The sequence below is a fragment of the Dendrobates tinctorius genome, unplaced genomic scaffold, assembly GCF_039654945.1.
Source record: "Dendrobates tinctorius isolate UK_male_01 unplaced genomic scaffold, ASM3965494v1 ptg000037l, whole genome shotgun sequence".
Classification (NCBI taxonomy): Eukaryota; Metazoa; Chordata; class Amphibia; order Anura; family Dendrobatidae; genus Dendrobates; species Dendrobates tinctorius.
The window spans coordinates 33,576,366-33,596,895 of NW_027361705.1; the positions used below are offsets into that span (position 1 = coordinate 33,576,366).

General features: G+C 49.0%; 1 protein-coding gene and 1 pseudogene across 1 annotated transcript in view; one reads left to right on the forward strand and one right to left on the reverse strand.

The window, feature by feature from the left end:
* The window catches only part of CD81 (CD81 molecule), an 85,760-nt gene that overhangs the window by 41,862 nt on the left and 23,368 nt on the right, over positions 1-20,530 (forward strand). The gene's annotated exons all lie outside the window — the stretch shown is intronic.
* On the reverse strand, positions 3,037-5,263 carry LOC141088112 (uncharacterized; annotated as a pseudogene).

Below are 20,530 nucleotides of genomic sequence, written 5' to 3' on the forward strand. Positions count from 1 at the left end.
ACGTGTTACAAAAACCAAAAGAGTTGCAGGACAGCTTGGCCAGACGGTCAAATTAGCACCACGTGCAAGGTCTCAAAATGTCTTCCATAGTAGGAAGAGTGCAGTGTGGCACTTTTTTGAACAAAATCCTAATGATCAGGCAAAAGTTATCTGTAAGAAGTGCACAAAGACCTTTAGCCGAGGGAAAAATCTGAGATTTTGAATACCAGTTGCATGCCTAGACATTCAACCACCATGCACTTGCAAGCGCTGGCGGACTACCAAACCTCACGTACCACATGTGCACCTGCTCTGAATGAAGGTAGTCAGCAGCGCTACATCGCTTCCCCCACTGTAAGCCCACCGGTTAGCACACCACCAGCAGCAAATGTCGAGGTGTCGTCGCAAGGGCAAAGCAGTCATAGAATCACAATGTTATTGCTACGAAAGACTGAATCTAGGCCATCAGCAACACCACCAACACTATCACCATCACCAACCTTCTCTCAGTCCGCCATGTCCACTGCTAGTTCCACCATATGCAGCTCTCAAGTCCAGCTCACCCTACCAGAGACTCTGAGTAGGACAAGAAAGTACTCATCCTCTCATCCGCGTACACTGGCTTTGAACGCCCACGTTGCCAAACTAATCTCGTTAGAGATGATGCCCTACCGGTTGGTTGAAAGCAAAGCTTTCCGCGAGCTCATGGTCTATGCAGTACCACGCTATGACCTACCCAGTCGGCATTTCTTTTCACGAAAAGCCATCCCACGTGCATGTGAAAGATCACATTGTCCATGCACTCAAGCAATCACTGAGTGGAAAGGTGCACCTCACAAGAGATGCATGGTCCAGTAGGCATGGCCAGGGCCGTTACGTGTCCATCACTGCGCACTGGGTTAATGTGGTGGATGCAGGGTCCACAGGGGACAGCGGCGATGGGACAGTGCTGTCTAGCCCATAGTATAGGAAACAGTTGGCTGTAGGCGTTCGACCCTCCTCCTCCAGAAGCAAAAGCTCGTAAACAGAGCGCAGTCGCACAAGCACTCCATCCGCAGCTGCCAGTGTTGCACATGACGTGTCCCACTATCGAACAGCTAGTGGTAAGCATCAGCAGGCTGTGTTGAAGATGATGTGTTTGGGCGACAACAGACATACCGTGGAGGTACTGGCCGACTACTTGCAGCGACAAACTGAGTCATGGCTGGGCAGTCTACATCTTGAGGCAGGCAAGGTAGTTAGTGATAACGGATGGAATTTTGTGGCAGGCATAGCCCTTTCAAAACTCAGACACATACCTTGCCTGGCTCACACCTTGAACCTGGTGGTGCAGTGCTTCCTCAATAATTATCTGGAGTTAACACCCCTGCTCCATAAGGTGCGAAGACTGTTCTCGCACATCCGTCGGTCGCCCGATCACGCCAGTCGTATGCAGAAGCTGCAGCGATTGCTCCACCTTCCCAAGCACCGCCTAATTATCGACGTTGCAACAAGGCGGAACTCCACCCTGCATATGGTTCAAAGGCTGTGCGAACAGTGGCAGGCTGTAATTCTTTTGTGGGAGGATACACGGGCAGGCAGTTTGCAGGCAGACATGGAGTTGTCTGGTGTGCAGTGGTCGAAGCTGAAAGACCTCTGTAAAGTCCTTCAGTGTTTTGAGGAATGCACACAGCTGGTAAGCGCAGACGACGCCATCATATGCATGAGCATCCCACTTATGCGTCTGCTCATGCAAACTTTGACGCACGTTAAGGAGCAGGCGTCTGCAACTGAGGAGGAGGGAAGCCTTGATGACAGTCAGCCATTTTCTGGTCAGGGAAGTCTCGTGGACGAGGTGGAGGAAGAAGAGGAAGAGGAGGAGGAGGATGATGGGGATGATTATTTTGGGGAGGAGGATGCTTCTCAGAGGGCAAGAAAAAAATGTTGGCGTGGCAAGGTCAGGTACAGGGTTTGTGCGTGACTGGAGGGATGTGGATTTGCCAGAAAGTGCTCCTCCACCAAGCACTCACAGTGCATCATTGACACCTGGAACATTGGCCCACATGTGTGATTATGCCTTGCAGATCCTAAAAAGGGACCCCCGCATTGCCAAAATGATGAACGATGACGACTACTGGTTGGCCAGCATCCTGGATCCACGCTATAAAGGCAAATTCCAAAACATCATGCCACAGGAGAACCTAAAGCTAATATTGGCTAACAAACAAGCAACTCTGGTAAACCGTTTGCTTGAGGCATTCCCAGCACACAGCGGCGGTGATGTTTTTCCAACAAGCCGTAGGTGGCAACATGGAAGAGGTGTTCGTGGTGCACACAGCCAAAGCGGCGTTGGACACAGGGGTTTCATGACAATGGGTATTCGCGATACCTATAGAATCCCCCATCTACTTTATGATTGCCGAACCCATTAAATGATGACTCGCACACCTTTATTAGATAAATTGGCCACAGCAGCCTTTTATTAACATTTTAACAAAACATTTACAAAACAATGTTCCCAAAGGAGGGGCGGTCCTCGAGGCCCTAAAATTGTAACTGCCACAGGTCAATGACCCCATAAACCTTGTCCCCAGTACGAGTACTGCTTCTAGCCGTGAAGCACCAGCTCAGAGACCCTAATAGACTCAACCGGACAATATCCGCCCGAAATACCCGCGTATTTCCGCTTCCATTCCTCAGTGTGACCATTATGTTCTGTTCCACATTAATCCGCCCAAGGGGGAGTCCAGGACCTTACAGATCCCCCCCCTCCAAACCGCCGTTTCGTGGCACCACCAACCTCGAGGACCACTCCCGCCACGCCGAGCTGCCATGACAAATATACAGAAATGCAAAACATTTGTTAGGAAATCAGAATTCTTAGCCCACTATACTCCCCATATCTATGGATCCTGTAGACAATTCCACCATAACCACATAAACACGGGCGGGTGGGAGCTTGTTCCTACTGTAATGGGGCACCTAAAATGGTTGCCCCACTAAGATGGTGACCCCCTCTTATAGTCCCCCCCACCTCCCTCCTGTGCCCCTCCTACCCCTCCAAAGCCTCGTCCCCTTGTTATTATTCAAACATTTAACCCTTTCTTTACATGTCACCTTCCTATAGTTCCCCTCAACCCTGTCATGTCGTCCTCCCTTTGATGGCCTGCGGCCCAGTACGGCCTCACTTGACAATGGGTATTCGCGATACCTATAGAATCCCCCATCTACTTTATGATTGCCGAACCCATTAAATGATGACTCGCACACCTTTATTGGATAAATTGGCCACAGCAGCCTTTTATTAACATTTTAACAAAACATTTACAAAACAATGTTCCCAAAGGAGGGGCGGTCCTCGAGGCCCTAAAATTGTAACTGCCACAGGTCAATGACCCCATAAACCTTGTCCCCAGTACGAGTCCTGCCTCTAGCCGTGAAGCACCAGCTCAGAGACCCTAATAGACTCAACCGGACAATATCCGCCCGAAATACCCGCGTATTTCCGCTTCCATTCCTCAGTGTGACCATTATGTTCTGTTCCACACTAATCCGCCCAAGGGGGAGTCCAGGACCTTACAGATCCCCCCCCTCCAAACCGCCGTTTCGTGGCACCACCAACCTCGAGGACCACTCCCGCCACGCCACCAACGCAAATGTTCTGACCCCTCAAACATTTGTGTCCCGCCACACTTTTAAGCCTTTCTCTATGCCCTCTTGGATTGCCAAACACCATAAGTCCAATCCGATTGCATTCAGATGAATCCCATCCTTCCTCCAATAATCCCCTTCCCCCGATTCCAAATCCATGTGGCGCACCACTATTGCCCCATTCCTTGCCATAAAACGGGACACTGTGCAATTAACCTTTATCCTAGCCTTATTCACCCCTCGGACCGATCTCGCCCCGCGCCACACCTTCCTGGGGACGATGTCCGACCAGACCACCAAAAGCTTGGGAAACATGGACCACAGCCTCAACATGTCAAACTCAATATCCCTTATTAGATCCCTGCATGGACGCTTCCCCAAATCGTTACCCCCTAAATGGATTAGCAGCACCTCTGGAACTCGATCTAGGCGAACGAACCTATGAAACTCAGGTAATAGCTGCTTCCACACCATGCCCCGTTTACCGATCCATCTCAAGATTACTAAAGTCCTTGGCACACCAAGCTGCCTCCCATCCGGACGGACATCAGCTCTCAACGCTGCCCAGAATACAAAAGAGTGACCCATTATCCACACGAGCAGCTGTCCCGACTCTGAAACAAATAAGAAAACAAAACACCATAACCACAATAAGTAGACCTTATGGACAAACACTAAACCAAATTAGGGCGTACATATGAACGAAACCTCACCGATTCCCACCGACCAATCCTTCTTACCATGTCCTCTCCCAATCCCCTCCTTGCGGCCTCCGTAGCCGCCCCAATCCGAAATGAGTGACCACTGTATTCCCTTGCTGGCAAGCCCCGTCTTTCCAAACACCGCCTGAATATCGTTACGAATTGAAAGCGAGACAGGAATGAACCATCTCCATGAACCAACAACGGGTCTGTAAACGATCTCCCTCCTGTTCCGAAAATCCTGATGCAACTCACAGGGCATAACGGAGACCCGCTCACCTCAAAAAGTACCACCCTACAACCTTTACCATCCCTATCCGTCTTAGAAAACCGCAGAGTTATTTCCAACCGATCCCCAAACACGTCCACATCTTGTCTAAGCAGCCCCCCTTTTTTAAAACAGGAAGGACTCACCAATTCCCCAACCGAAATGCCCCGAAGAACGCCAAAGAAAATGCCAATTTAAACAAGACAACCTCCTCCAGCGAGGCACATACATCTTTCAGATGCTCGCCTAATACTAACAGTACCTCATAAAATACCGGATGCCTCCTGTCCGAAACCCTCCAGTTTCTCCTCCATCCCTTTACTGCTTGCAAAACCATAAATGACTTAGTTAGGTCCCTCAACCCTCTAAACTTAAAACCAAAAGCCAATCCTGACAAAAAATGATTAAGCTTCGGAACCGACCAACCCGATTCCCAACTATGACCCAATAATAACAGTAATTTGCTCTCATCTTCCAAGCCCCCACCTAACTTTAGCTTCCAATCTTCCCAAACACGCCAAGTTTTGGAATAATGAGACCATGTTCCCGCTGCCAGCGACCTGTAAAACAATTCTCTTACTGCCCTGACAGAAGGCTCCATAATTCCTCCGGGCAGACCAACCCCGTGGATTCCGCTTGAGGCGCCAATTCCCGAAATCGATCCCACTGCGAACAAAAAAGAGCTTCAAGAATAGGATACCTTACTGTAGGTTGGGACTCGGCCACAACCCAGAGGTTGCAACTCAAACCCACCCACACCAAGTGCTGCAAAATCTTGACAACGATCTGATCGGGGGATGACAATGAATTTATGGTCTTTACCGCTCCCAACGACTCGCAATGGAAACAAATTTTTTTGTTGCATACCAACTTTCCCCATAATGATAGAGCCACCACCACCGTGAAGATCTCACACACGACCTGATTGGCCATCAACTCCGTTGGCCATCGTTCCACCAACCACATACCGCGAAAAAATAAGCAAAAACCTTGATTACCGGTTGAAATTAGCATACCCAGTGAGTCAGCCGACACCACTGGTGCCATCCAAATCGACTTCCCGTTGTAAGATTCCAAAAAAAGCGCCCAAACTCTGAGGTCAGCTTTCAACTCCCTTCTCAGCCGTATAAAATGCGATGTAATCCCAACTGTAGCCAAAGAAAGCCTCCTGCAAAAGGCTCTCCCCATTGGCATAATCCGACAAGCAAAATTAAGCTTGCCAAGCAGCGATTGAACCTCTCTCAACGTTGCCTTCTTCAAACCACACATCCAGTTTACCGCAGCCCTCATATCCAAAACCTTATCCTCTGGGATCCTACATTCCATAGCAACGGAATCAATCTCGATACCCAAGAAACTCAGTGATGTGACTGGGCCTACGGTTTTTTCCGCCGCCAATGGGACTCCAAATTTTTTTGCCACGCTCTCCATTGTGTGAAGCAAAACAGAACACGCATTCGACTGCGCCGAACCCATAAACAAAAATGTGCTAAACGTTTCAAAATACGCACATGACAACGAACACTCCATCGGCAAACAACGATCAACATAAAACCCCCCGTTCCAAAAACACCCCAACAAGTGCATGCTGTCCGGGTGAACCGGAAGCAAGCGAAAAGCCGCTTCAATGTCCGTCTTTGCCAACTGGGCTCCCTGGCCGCATTCCCTGACCCAACTCAATGCCAAATCAAATGATGTGTATGAAACTGAACACATCAGCGGGTCGATCCCATCATTAACTGACAAACCCTTTGGGAATGAGAGATGATGTATCAACCTGAACTTGTTCGGCTCCTTTTTAGGCACTACCCCCAATGGTGAAACTCTCAAGTTAACCGCTGGCGGGGATCCAAACGGCCCGGCCATCCTCCCCAAGGCTACCTCTTTAGTCAACTTTTCTGTGACCACTTCAGGGAATTCTCTGGCCGACTTCAAATTCTTGGTTGACAACTTCACCTCAACATCAACAAAGGGGATCCGAAACCCATCCCAAAAACCATCACGTAACAAAACCGCTGCCTCTTTATCCGGGTACTCATTTAGATACTGCACCATCTCTGACAGGCGCACTGGAGTCACCCCTTTTTTCAAATCCATCAGACCCTCTTTGTTTCCCACTCCTAAAGCACTTTGCCGCCCCGTGGCTGCCTCCACATGAAGAACACTCATGTTTGAACTTACATTTTGTCCCGAATTTACAAATGCCGTCGTTAAAGGAGAAGCACAGTCCCTTTTGCAATGCCACCGAGTGCCCTGACTGCCCCGAACCCCCGGTGCCCCCAGAAAAAAGCTGTGTTCCCTGTCCTGATTTGACTGGAGCCGTTACTCTCATCCATAGTGCTATATCCTTGTGGTCCCAGCGGATACTAGGTCTAACTGCCTTCTGCTGGCAGAATTGTTCATCATACCTAAGCCAACCTTGACCCCCATACACTCTGTAAGCCTCCCCAATGGCATCCATATAACAAAAAAGGGATGAACAATTTTCCGGTGACTTCTCCCCAATTACACTAGCTAGTATAGCAAATGCCTGCAACCAATTTGAGAATGTTCGGGGGATGAGCCGAAACCTCCTCTTTTCCTCATCCTCTTTTTTAGAATCATCCCTCCGAACCCTGTCCAAGTTAAAGCGATCCAATGGGAGCAATGAAAAAATTTCCACGTACTCCCCCTTCCAAATCCTTTCCCTAACCTCCTGCTTCAAGTGCGCCCCTAAAGGCCCTTCAAAACAAACGTACACCTCCCCTTTCGCAGCGTCATCTAAGCGCACAGCGTCATCTTTTTCCTTCTCACCCCCCTCGCCTATCGCCCCTCTTCCCACTGACTCGACCCCCACCAGTATCTCCCGCACCTCAGCGCCTGGTATTGGCCCTAATGAATTCGGCGGCCCGTTACTCCCTGATAATGGACCCGTGGAAACTCTGCTCTCCGGTAACTCCCTATCCCTCGTTGGCCCTAGCCAAGCTGACAGCGGCGACGGCTCCCCCAGACCTCTCCCCGCATCCCATGATCTAACCAATTCTCTCAGACCTTGAAAAAACAACCCCATGCCGGCACTAGCTCCCCCCGCAGACAATTCCCCACGCGCATTCACATAAGAGGCTAATGACGGCTGCAAGTAATTTACGGAGTTCCTCTCACCTAGCTGCCTGGGTGCTGTGTTCCCAGCGGCCGCCGATCCGGGGTCCTGATGTCCTTGGTCCACGCCTGACGATCTTCTGCCCATGGCAATAGCTTCCGGCGGAGCTCCATGCAGCCGGCCAGGTGTGACCGCTGCGTCCATCGTGGGCGTCAGACGCTGACTTGACCCATCCTGTCTCCCTGACAGCGCTGGGTAAGTAGTATGCTGTCCATGGGCCATGGGACCCACCACCCCCCTCCCAGCTGCAGCACCCCCCTTCATGCTGGAAACCCCCTTGATACCCTGCACCCCCACCCTCTCCACTATCCCACTCAGGCATAAGGCTTTGTCTATCTCCCAGAATCACTGCAGCAGTAGCAGCAGCAGCCATATGGTGGGCGGGTGTAGCACTCTGCCAGTCACCAGCAGCTCTGTGTTGTTGATTATGTAAAGCTGCAGTCCTCTCAGTCAGCCGTGCAGCCTGGTGCACGCTGGATTGTCCTGCTGGCTCAGCGCTCCCTTCCCCCAGCGCAGCCGTCCCCTCGTTCAGCCGTGCAGCCTGGTGCACACTGGGTGGTCCTGCTCTCTCTGCTCTCCTGTCCCCATGCGCAGCTGCTGTGTGGGCGGATCCTCCCCTCCTGCTCCCAGGTGAAGGCACCGTGGAAACCGGCCCCTGTGCTCCCTGGCAATTCTGCCGAGCTGCACTCTTTCCTTGCTGGGCACCAGCCGCACCATCTCCAGGTTCCCCAGCGGCCATAGACGAATGTGTGGAGGGGGAAGCCGACACCTCCCCCCGCTGCAGGTCCCGCCTCGACACAGGATTCCTCCCAACTCTCAGTCCCCGTGTCCAAGGCCTGCGGCACGAGGCACCAGCTGGAGGGTCCCCGGAGGGGCTCCTAACACGGCGCCGGACCCGGGGGGGGGTTACCTCTGGGCTGAGGCGCTCCGGAGGCCTGGCTCTCCGAGGCCGTCGCCCGTTGCCCTGACTTTGTGGATGAGTGGTCCCCCCTTCCTGCAACAGGCCCTGTAGTGATGCCTGCAGCCATCCTGCGCCCCTGGAGCTCGCAGCCGTTCTCAGCTGCTGAAGGATCGCTTCAACGTCCATGATTTAAGGTAGGATCTGAGCTTGCTCCTACTGTAATGGGGCACCTAAAATGGTTGCCCCACTAAGATGGTGACCCCCTCTTATAGTCCCCCCCACCTCCCTCCTGTGCCCCTCCTACCCCTCCAAAGCCTCGTCCCCTTGTTATTATTCAAACATTTAACCCTTTCTTTACATGTCACCTTCCTATAGTTCCCCTCAATCCTGTCATGTCGTCCTCCCTTTGATGGCCTGCGGCCCAGTACGGCCTCACTTGACCATGTTGTGGACTGATTTTTCAAGTACCGCTCACACAACTGGTAATACTGCATCGATCGAAAGTGACAGGAGACAGCAGTTGTCAACTATGGTAACAAACTACTTCTCCTCCCATATCGATGTTCTCCCTCACCAGTCATTCCCCTTTGACTATTGGGCCAGTAAACTTGACACCTGGCCTGAATTGGCACAATATGCCTTACAGGAGCTTGCTTGCCCTGCTGCTAGTGTGATATCTGAACGAGTCTTCAGTGCTGCTGGATCAATCCTGACAGAAAAAAGGACCCGTCTGTCGACCCAAAATGTTGATGATCTAACCTTCATTAAAATGAACCATGCATGGGTTTCAAAGGATTTTGTGCCACCCTCCCCTGCTGACACGTAGGTTGCCAGAAAAATGGCTTGCTTTTGTCCTCCTCTTCCGCGGACTTCTCCAATTACTCCATTTGCAGCTGCTGAATGTCCAACATCAACATATGCCAATTTTTTCACCTTCCTAACTGGGCTGCCTCCCCCCACAGGGCCGGGGTCACCACCTGGCGCACGCACCCGTGCGAGTGCCGTTGCCCTGGACAGGTGGGTGGGCACACTGTTTGGCACTGGCACAAGGTCCCTCATAGTAGAATCAAGTGTCTCTGACGGTGGGGGTGCACACCCGCCGTCAGACACACCAGCGTATTATGAGGGGCCCTGTGCCAGTGCCGTCGCCAACGAGTGGGCCCCCCCTGCTTGCTCAGGATCAAAGCACTTGCAAAGCTGAAATACTTACCTCTCCCTGCTCCACCGCCGTGACGTCTTCCGCGTTTCCTGACAGTGACATTCTGGTCAGAGAGCGCGATGACATCACATCTGTACGCCCTCTGCCTAAACTGTCCAAGTGCAGTGAGATGGAACATGGGAATGACGAGGAGTCCAGACTAGTACAGGGATTCCCTAGCGAGGAGACTTATTTAATTGTTTTCAATGTTGGGACAGCTATTTTTGGGGAGCACTATACTCTAGAGAATGATATATGAGGCCCACCATACACTGGAGCATTCCAAAGGTGGACATCAGACACTGGAGCAGCATTTATAGGGCCCATTATGCACTGGAGCATTAGAAATGGGGCCCATTATATATGAAGCATTATTTGGGCCCATAACACAGTGGAGCTTCATCCATGGGGACCAACATATACTGTAGCATTATGTGGAGCTCATCATATACTGTTTCAAACATTATATGAGACCAATGATTCTGTATGGAGAAATATATGGGCCTCATTACTCTGTATAGCGCACTATGCGGTGGCCATAATACTGTATGGAGTAATATACTGTCCGTTTTTGGAGCTATTCGAGAATTTAAAATGGATATCAGTCATGAGATGTAAGAAGTGAAATATTTTTCATTGTACTATACCGCTATTTCTCTGCCGTATCAGAGGATCATGAATTGTGGCATGTGTTAAAGGAACCCATTGACACTCTTTGGCCCTGGGCCCACGAAAATCTGGAGCCAGCCCTACCCCCCCCCAACTTTAGCCAAATAACCCCTAGTTTTCAATGCCTAACTATTATTATAGCGTATTAAGGTTGACAAGCTTAAGTAATAAGAATTGATGTTTTTGGCATTAAAAAGGACACTGTAGGTGTGTTTGCTGTCCTCCTCTCACTGCCGACTTTTCTTCCCCATTGACTTGTATTGGGTTACGTGTTTCAGTCGGCCTTCGACTTTTCACGATAATCGGCCGATTTCGTTCGACTCGACTTTTGAGAAAGTCGGGTTTCATGAAACCCGACTCGACCCGAAAAAAGGCAAAGTCGCTCATCTCTATATATGGGGGCTGCATTATACTCTAATTGGGCTGCATTATACTGCTGTGGGGGCTACATTATACTCCCGTGGAAGCTGCATTTTACTCCTTTGGGACCTGCATTATACTCCTGTGGGGGCTGCATTATTCTCCTGTGGAGGCTGAATTATTCTCCTGTGGATTCTGCATTGTACTATGTGGAGGACAATGGGGTGTATTATACTCTAAGAAGCACTACGGGGTGGATTATACTAAACGAGTACAATACTGCCTATTCATCAATTGATTGGATTGTTTATGCCGGAACAAAAATCATTGTTCTCAGCAGCACATCACCTGGAGAAAACTGCAGATATGCTTCTGATAATATGATACCATATGGTCTAGTGATTGTTATATTCAGCCAGTGTAAAGAGGCCGGGAAATAAGCGTTGAACAACTTCAATATTGTCGATCACGCTCGTTTAGCGGCCTGAACTCAGTGCATGTAACTACAACCAAACTGTTTCTGTGTGATGGTGCAATATGTTAGCATTTGGGACCCCACTTTAATCTTTTGCCCAGGGCCCCCCACTTTGTCTAAAACCGGTCCTGTATATTATATATGTGTACACACACATATGCTACCCATCATGCCATCATATTAGCAGTGGATCCTTTAACCCCTTCACCACCTTGGATGTACTCAGTACGTCTTGGTCGGTTGATACTTACTGACTTTGGATGTACTGAGCAACTTTGTCCACACAGAGGCTGTGATCACACGATCGCCGCTGGCTGTCAGCTGATTCTGACATCTGATACCCGGCACTCAGTGCAGGAGCAGTACCTGTACAGCTCCCGGAACTTTAACCTCCTAAATACTATGATTGCTAGTGATCGCAGCATTTAGCAAGCATGCAGAGGGAGAGAGCCCCCTCTGCATTATGATCAGCACCCCCTGGACGTTAACGTGGGGGACTGATTGTTGCCATAGTGACCCCATGTCGCCATGACAACATCCGGGTCACCAGGCTATGGCAAGCCCCTCAGACCATGGTCAAAGTTCGGTCTAAGGGGGTTGTGCAAGTGCAGCCCTGACAGTTATAATACATTGCAATGCTTGTGCATTGCAATTGATTATAACAACGATCAGCCTACTAGGCTGCTGAAAGTGAAAGTCCTGTGGTAGGAAAAAGTAAAAAAGTAAAAAAAATATTTAAAAAAAAAATCAGAAAATAATTAAAAAAAATATTGTACTGATAAATTTCTATTTTTATGGAAAGAAAACAAAACAAAAAAGTACACGTTTGGTAAAGTCGCATCCGGTACGACCTGCCCCATAAAACTATCCTACTAATTAACCCCTTCAATGAACACCGCAAAAAAGTAAGTAAAAAAGAGAGCCAAAAAAATGCTTTTCATCATATTGCCAAGCAAAAAGTGGAATAAAACGTGATAAAAAAGATGAATGTAAATAAAAATGGTAAAGCTGAAAACGTCACCTTGTCCTGCAAAAAGCAAGCTGGTATGTAGCTTCAACAGGCATAAAATGAAAAGTTAGAGCTCTCAAATTGAAGCAATGCAAAAATAATAATTTTTTCTATAAAATTGTTTCTATTGTGTTAAAGCACCAAAACATAAAAAACCCATATAAATGTGGTATTACTGTAATCGCACTGACCCAAAGAATAAAGCTGCCTTATCAATTTTAGCACACATGAAACGGCATTAAAAAAAAAAAAAAAAAACATTACCTGAATTGCTGGTTTTTGTTCATTCTGCCTCCCAAAAATCAAAATAGAAAGCAATTAAAAAACTTCATGTGCCCAAAAACGGTACCTATAAAAACTTCAACTTGGTAGAAATATGGAAAAATTATAGCTCTTTTAGTGTGTGACAGAAGCCAAACATAAAAAAGCTATATAAATCTGGGATGACTCTAATTGCACCAACCCGAAGACTAAGGCCATCTAATCGCTAATAGTGCACGAGGAACGGAGTTAAAAATAAATAAAACCAATTCTTCACCTACTGTTGATTTGTTCATTCTGCCTCCCAAAGATCGCGGTAAGGCTCACATTTACCCTGAGCTCTGCAATGAGCGCTGGCATCAATGTTTCATGTAAATCTCTGAAAAACGTGATTGAGATGGAACCCCTGGTGGAAGATTCCCTACAATGAGGCATATGGAGGCACTGGGGATGTCATCTGGCCGCCTATGATCTTGCGCTAGCCGTCTTTATAGGCATGCATAAAAGCGAAATCGCCACAGTTTTGTGCACTTCTGAAAGGGACACTGCTGAACAAAGGCCAGACAGAGTCCAGAGTAATTCTGCTGCCTCATTATAGTAAATGGATCCCTCGGGGTTTCATCTGAATCATGTCACTTAGAGATTTAGATGGAAATCCCAAAGTAAGTGCTAAATGTTATTCAAAATGTTTCCAAAAAAGCTTCAAATCAATTCACAAAAAAAGCAAGTCCACACTCAGGTTCGTCATCTGCTATCGGAAATGTAGGGGGCTTCCATGTTACTGGTATTACAAAGGCTCTGAAAAAGCTAAATGGCTCTTCGCCCCCCAAAAGCAATTCAGCAAATCCAAATGCTCCCTTTCCTTCTGAGCTTCCGTGTGCCTAAGGCATGATTGGCATTTCTGTAGCAATGACAGCCCACCTAATTTACAGGTGCATGTCGCCACAAGCACAAGCTGGACACCACAACGTACTGGTCACCACAACGGCAGTTTGCAATTTTCTCTCAGCAGCATCTACTGCTCATTCTTTCTGGAAAACAATGTCACTACACTTGTAGAGAAATTCCCAAAGGGGTATATGTGGCGCCCCTGAGGCTCAGTCGCCACAGAGGTACTGCACCTTCTCCTAAGGTGTGGTGCCCTACCATCCAGGTAAGTTGGAGGCTCCTGACCACGCTCCAACACTCGCACCCCACACAATAGAGTAGTTCAGCAAAACCACATTGCGGCTCCTTGCTTAGAGAGAAGCGGAGCACCTTTGGTGGTTCCCTGCTTGGAACACTAGACGTGCTGGGAGGTGGGTGGAGTTGAGAATACATAAAAGAGCGGGAAGGTTGAGGATTAGAGGTCAATCAGTCAGTAGGGCAGTCAGACGGGGAGTTTGAGAGAGGAAGCCACTCGGAGAGGAGTGGGGATCCCTGGAAGAGGGATGGAGGAAGGAGTGCTGCAGCTGCCTCAGTGATCTGAGCCAGCTGGCACGGGAAAGGAAAGAAGGAGAAAGACATTGAACTGAAGCCTGAGCTTCCATAGGAGAGAAAGACTAGTACGGAATGTAGGAGTAAAAGGGAATACAGAGGAAGTGGGTTAGAGGAAGAACCCTGCCTAGAAGTTCTAAGCGCAAGGCCGGGGCCCGGTCCCCGAGGTTGTATGGACACTAATGGTTCTGCAGCAGACACCGGTGGAGTAGTGGGCTGTAAATGCACTACTCCCATCTAAGGCTTGGGGGCACAACAGCAACACGGATAGAGAGCCGGGACTCAGGAGTAGAGAGTCCCCGAAGCAGGCTACAGCTGTCTGCCGTACAAGTAGAGTTCTTGGGAACATCTGTCAGGAGGAACTCCAGTGTAACTCAGTACTAGGAGATCTTCACACTTAAAGGCGCTATAGAGGAGACGTTCAGAAAAGGCACATAAGTTGGCGGAGCGTGGAAGGGAGCATTCCATCTTGCCTGGAGGTTGACTGAATCCCTGACCCGGAGGACACAGCACAGAAGCGGGCACTACAGACTGTGAGTTAAGCTTTGGAACTACATGCCCTGGTGTCCTCCATTCCTTACTGCGTCCGTCTGCCTGGCACTGCTACACCCCCTGCGCCAAACACTACACCATCTAAGTGTCTCTTCACCTATCCTGCCCTGGGACAACAGCCCTGCCTGTGGAGGGCTATAACATCTTTGCTGCACCATACCAGCAGATCTGCATGCAGCGTCGGCTTAACACCTCCCTTGCCGAGCTCCACAGGTGGCGTCACAAACTATTCATCTAACTACATTCCACCATTCACATCTTCCTATTACTTGGGCACCCAGGGCCACGGTCCGGGTCACTGCTGCTGTGACACGTCCCACTGATACCGGGCCGGTACCGAGTACCCCACAGCCCTGGGAGGGCGACCCAACTTGGTGTCACGAACAGGATGACGAGACCTGATGCCATCGGGTTCTGTGTGCCAAAGATTTGTTGGACATAAAACTTTTGAGAATGTGCAGAAGACCCACTTTAATAGACTGTAAAATGAACATCAAAAATGGCCGCTGGCGCGGAGAAGAAGGGCGTGACGATATGGGAGGTCCTAGGAAAAGACCGCGAACAGTCTTGAGCCTCCCCTGCCTGAATTACTATGTGACAGCAACATGGCCCACCCCCCGAGGGGTTCGTATACTGGCTTGGTATGGAAGCACTGGAAGAAGACGCCGCTCCAAGAAGGAGGGGTAGAAGCCAGTTGTGGGAAAGTGGCCGAGAAAGGAGGGAGAACGCCAGAGCGCCATCTTGGAGAGAGATGGGAGGAGGCCTGCGGAGCGCGGGGAAGTGGATCTCCCCGGCGCCATGGCTGAAGGCTCCAACCCAGTGTCCGAGATGAATCGCCAGCAGTTGGAGGAGGAAATAGCCCAGCTGACGCGCAGCTTGCAACTGAGGCAGGAGGCCTTGTGGAGACTGAATTGGCAGCACACCCGGGAGGGGCCTACACTGGTGGTAACTGCCACTGCTGCATCGGAGCTTCCCCAGGCAGATTCCGTGGAGCCTGCCGCTGCCATCACACCACCGGCAGCATCCGAAGCCCCCTTGCTGCCGCCACAGGAAGACTTGTACGAGGCCCCAGAGGCCGGAGCAGAGGAAGAGGAGCTCCCGCCTGGACCTGATGCGGCTGCCCAGGTCCTACCGGAGGCCCCCGCGGACCCGGAGCCACCACCCGCCGCCACCAGCCCGCTTTCACTGGCACCGGAGCAGAGACCACACCGCCAGGAGGCTCCAGGTACGTCCGATGCCCTGACACCTGGGATGGCCCTGGGGTGTACCACGGTCGCATTGGCTGGCCAGGTCGTGCTAGATCTGGTCTGGGACCGGGATACCAGTCCCCGAGGGGAACACCGGAGCCCCTGGAGGTGGTGCCGCGATACCAAACCAGCCTAGATCGGTCCCGGGAGGAACGGGAGGATGAGGAGAACTGGGCTAGTTGTCAAGCTACCATCCGGCAACTGGCAGCTGAACACCGGGAGAGGGAGCAGCTCAGGCAAGCGATACTAGGCCCAGATTTGGACTGGAAGGAGCGGGTCCGTGCCGGTCATTATGGTCCCAGAGATGCAGCAGGTTGGGGCCACGTCCTGAATGTGAATCACAAGAGGGGGTTCGGCTTTATCCATGACCCTAGCCGAATCTTCGATCTGTTTTTCAACCAGAGAGACGTGGAGCATCACTTGAGAAAAGGGCACCCTGCCAGGAGCCTGAGCCCGGGAGATCACGTAACATTTACCAGACACGAAGGTCTGAGAGGCTGGTACGCGATGAACATCAGGCGAGTCCTGGAGGATCTCATCAAGACCTGCAGGCAGAAATCACCTACTGCCCCCATGTGCCAAGGTGTGCCAAAAGCAAAGAGAAGCACATGCTTGACCCCACTGGAGGAAGAGTACCTGAGGACTGCCAATGCGTTTATCACATCTGGTAGCAGTTCCCAGTCATCAGCTTCCAGCACCCCAGGAGGGGACCACCACTAGTAACCTGCAGTAAACTAACTCTCGTTACCCAGGAGGGTATTTGCACAGTTGTGCTTTGTTTTTTTCCATTATGTTTTAGTTTTATTTTTTCAGTGTTGCCCTGTTTTGTTGGCAGCCTTTCCATTGAACTAGGAGATCATGAACCCTGAATGGTCCAGAACTGCAGTTGTAAATAGTTGCACCTCTTTAGGTGCCCTCTCTTGGTTTTACATAGAACACTTTGCGAAGATAACGTCTACCTCATTTGGAGCATGACTCCAATCAAAGGACACTGCAAGAGATCCCAGCTGGGAGCAGTGTCCAGCACTTACAAGAATTATTGAAAGTTGTAATGTGAAGTATTTGATAATGATGTGTCTTATGAGAGTAAATGGCTTTTATATATAGAATTAAGAATGTTTAAATAAAAAGATGAGAGAGTTGAATAAAGAATTGAAAATGTAGATGATGAACCAGGCACCACGGTTGTCGCTCAGAGTTGAAAGAAAGTAGAAAACATGCACTAGAGATGGAAAGATGAAGAATACTGATGTGGTAGTGAGTAACAGACAATAGCACTTTGAATTAAGTATTGTATGGAAAATTGCACTTTGAACTTAGGATTTTAGATAGCTAATTAAGAATTGTTTGCAACGTTCAAGAATCAGTGCCTCTCACATTGGGAAGTTTAGTATAAGAAATGTTTATTCAGCATTACAAAAATTTATAAGTTCCTGTATTGTCAACTTTGTTTACCTTGCAGCCCGCGGATGTGCTGTGTTTAACGGGGGGTTATGTGGCGCCCTGAGGCTCAGTCGCCACAGAGGTACTGCACCTTCTCCTAAGGTGTGGTACCCCACCATCCAGGTAAGTTGGAGGCTCCTGACCACGTTCCAACACTCGCACCCCACACAATAGAGTAGTTCAGCAAAACCACATTGCGGCTCCTTGCTTAGAGAGAAGCGGAGCACCTTTGGTGGTTCCCTGCTTGGAACACTAGACGTGCTGAGAGGTGGGTGGAGTTGAGAATACATAAAAGAGCGGGATGGTTTAGGATTAGAGGTCAGTCAGTCAGTAGGGCAGTCAGACGGGGAGTCTGAGAGAGAAAGCCACTCGGAGAGGAGTGGGGATCCCTGGAAGAGGGATGGAGGAAGGAGTGCTGCAGCTGCCTCAGTAATCTGAGCCAGCTGGCACGGGAAAGGAAAGAAGGAGGAAGACATTGAACTGAAGCCTGAGCTTCCATAGGAGAGAAAGACTAGTACGGAACGTAGGAGTAAAAGGGAACACAAAGGACATGGGTTAGAGGAAGAACCCTGCCTAAAAGTTCTAAGCGCAAGGCCGGGGCCCGGTCCCCGAGGTTGTATGGACACTAATGGTTCTGCAGCAGACACCGGTGGAGTAGTGGGCTGTAAATGCACTACTCCCATCTAAGGCTTGGGGGCACAACAGCAACACGGATAGAGAGCCGGGACTCAGGAGTAGAGAGTCCCCGAAGCAGGCTACAGCTGTCTGCCGTACAAGTAGAGTTCTTGGGAACATCTGTCAGGAGGAACTCCAGTGTAACTCAGTACTAGGAGATCTTCACACTTAAAGGCGCTATAGAGGAGACATTCAGAAAAGGCACATAAGTTGGCGGAGCGTGGAAGGGAGCATTCCATCTTGCCTGGAGGTTGACTGAGTCCCTGACACGGAGGACACGGCACAGAAGCGGGCACTACAGACTGTGAGTAAAGCTTTGGAACTACATGCCCTGGTGTCCTCCATTCCTTACTGCGTCCGTCCGCCTGGCACTGCTACACCCTCTGCGCCAAACACTACACCATCTAAGTGTCTCTTCACCTATCCTGCCCTGGGACAACAGCCCTGCCTGTGGAGGGCTATAACATCTTTGCTGCACCATACCATCAGTCCCAGCGGATCTGCATGCAGCGTTGGCTTAACACCTCCCTTGCCGAGCACCACAGGGGGTGTCACGAACTATTCATCTAACTACATTCCATCATTCACATCTTCCTATTACTTGGGCGCCCAGGGCCACGGTCCGGGTCACCGCTGCTGTGACACGTCCCACTGATACCGGCCCGGTACCGAGTACCCCACAGCCCTGGGAGGGCGACCCATATAATTTCCAAAATGGGGTCATCTGAGGGGGATTTTGCTTTTCTTGCACTTAGGGACTCTGTATATGAAGTCCGCAAACTATTCTAAGAAAATCTCCAGGAGGCAAAGAGTGCACTGTGCCTCAAACGTAGTTTTCAACCACATGAAGGGTATCAAAGTACTCTGGAGAAATTGATCAAACATTTTGGAGGTCTATTTTGTACTGTTACCCTCACAAAAAAAAAAATATTTTGGGGCTAAAATAAATTTTTTGTGTTTCCAAAATGGGGTCACTTGTGGGGGATTTCCACTGTACATTAGGGGCACTGTAAACGCGACATGACACCCCCAGGTCATTCCATCACAGTGTGCATTCCAAAACATCACTCCTTCCTTCCTGAGTCCTGCCGTGCGCTCAAACAGTAGCTTTCCCCCACATATAGGATATCTGAGCACTCAGGAAAAATTGCCAAATAAACTTAGGCTTCCATTTCTCTTGTTAGCCTTGTGAAAATAAAAAAATGAGGGTAAATTAACATTTTTGTGGGACAAACTGTGATTATTTTTTTTTAATTTTCACGGCTCAACGTTATAAACTCATGTGAAGCACCTGGTGGTTCAAGGTGCTCATCACACATCTAGATAGGTTCTTTGAGAGGTCTAGTTTCTAAATGGGTGTCGCTTGTGGGGGGTTTCCACTGTTTATGCACATCAGGGGCTCTCCAAACATGACATGGCGTCCGCTAATTATTCCAGCAAATTTTATATTTAAAAAGTCAAATGGTTCTCCTTCATTTCCGAGCCCTGCCGTGTCCCCAAACAGTGGTTTTCTCCCACATATGGGGTATCAGCATGCTCAGGAGAAATTGCACAACAAATTTTGGGGTCTTTTTTTTTTCCTGTTTGCCTTGTGAAAATAAAGAAATTTGGGTCTAAATTAAAGTTTTTGTGAAAAAATGTTCATTTTTTCTTCCACAATCCCTTAATTCCTGTGAAGCACCGGAAGGGTTAATAAACTCGGTTTTGAACACCTTGAAGTGTGCAGTTTTTAGAATGGTGTCACTTTTGGGTATTTTCTATCATATAGGCCGCTCAAAGTCACTTCAAATGTGATGTGGTCCCTAAACCAAAAAAAAATGGTTTTGTAAATTTTGTTTGAAAAATCAGAAATCACTTGTCAACTTTTAACCCTTCTAACTTCCTAACAAAACAATTATCTTTCAAAAATTGTGCTGATGTAAAGTGAACATGTGGGAAAGGTTATTTATTAGCTATTTTGTGTGACATAACTCTCTTATTTAAGGGCATAAAAACTAAAAGTTTGAAAATTGCAACATTTTCAAAAATTTTTGACAAATTTCCGTTTTGTTTTTTTTTCGCAAATAAATCGCAAGCCGTGTTGAAGAAATGTTACCAATATCATAAAGTACCACAAAATATGTCACAAAAGCATTCTCAGAATCTGAGGCTGGTCAGAATTGTAAAATTTGGCCTGGTCATGAAGCTGAAAACAGACTTTGGGAGTAAAGGGGTTTCCATTTTTAGTAAAGTGGACCCCAAATGATGTAAAGTACCTCAGATAACGAATGGAATGGGGTCTCACCCTTCTAGAGTCAAGCATCAGCTCCCCTCTACTGCTGGAATCTTGGTGTTTTGGCTGTAGCAGTCACATTACGTCAACAGCATGTATCACCGCTGTAGCAAATCGCTGAGTTCAGCAGCTGTTTTGAGACATAAGCGGCTTCAAGGAGCCAGCACTGAACCAGAGGCGAGTGAAAACCTGCTCGGTTTGTAATTTTAGGTATTTTACAGTGATTGGGGTCAAACTGGAGGTGGAAAACCCTCTTAAGTCCCGTGAGTGAGGTG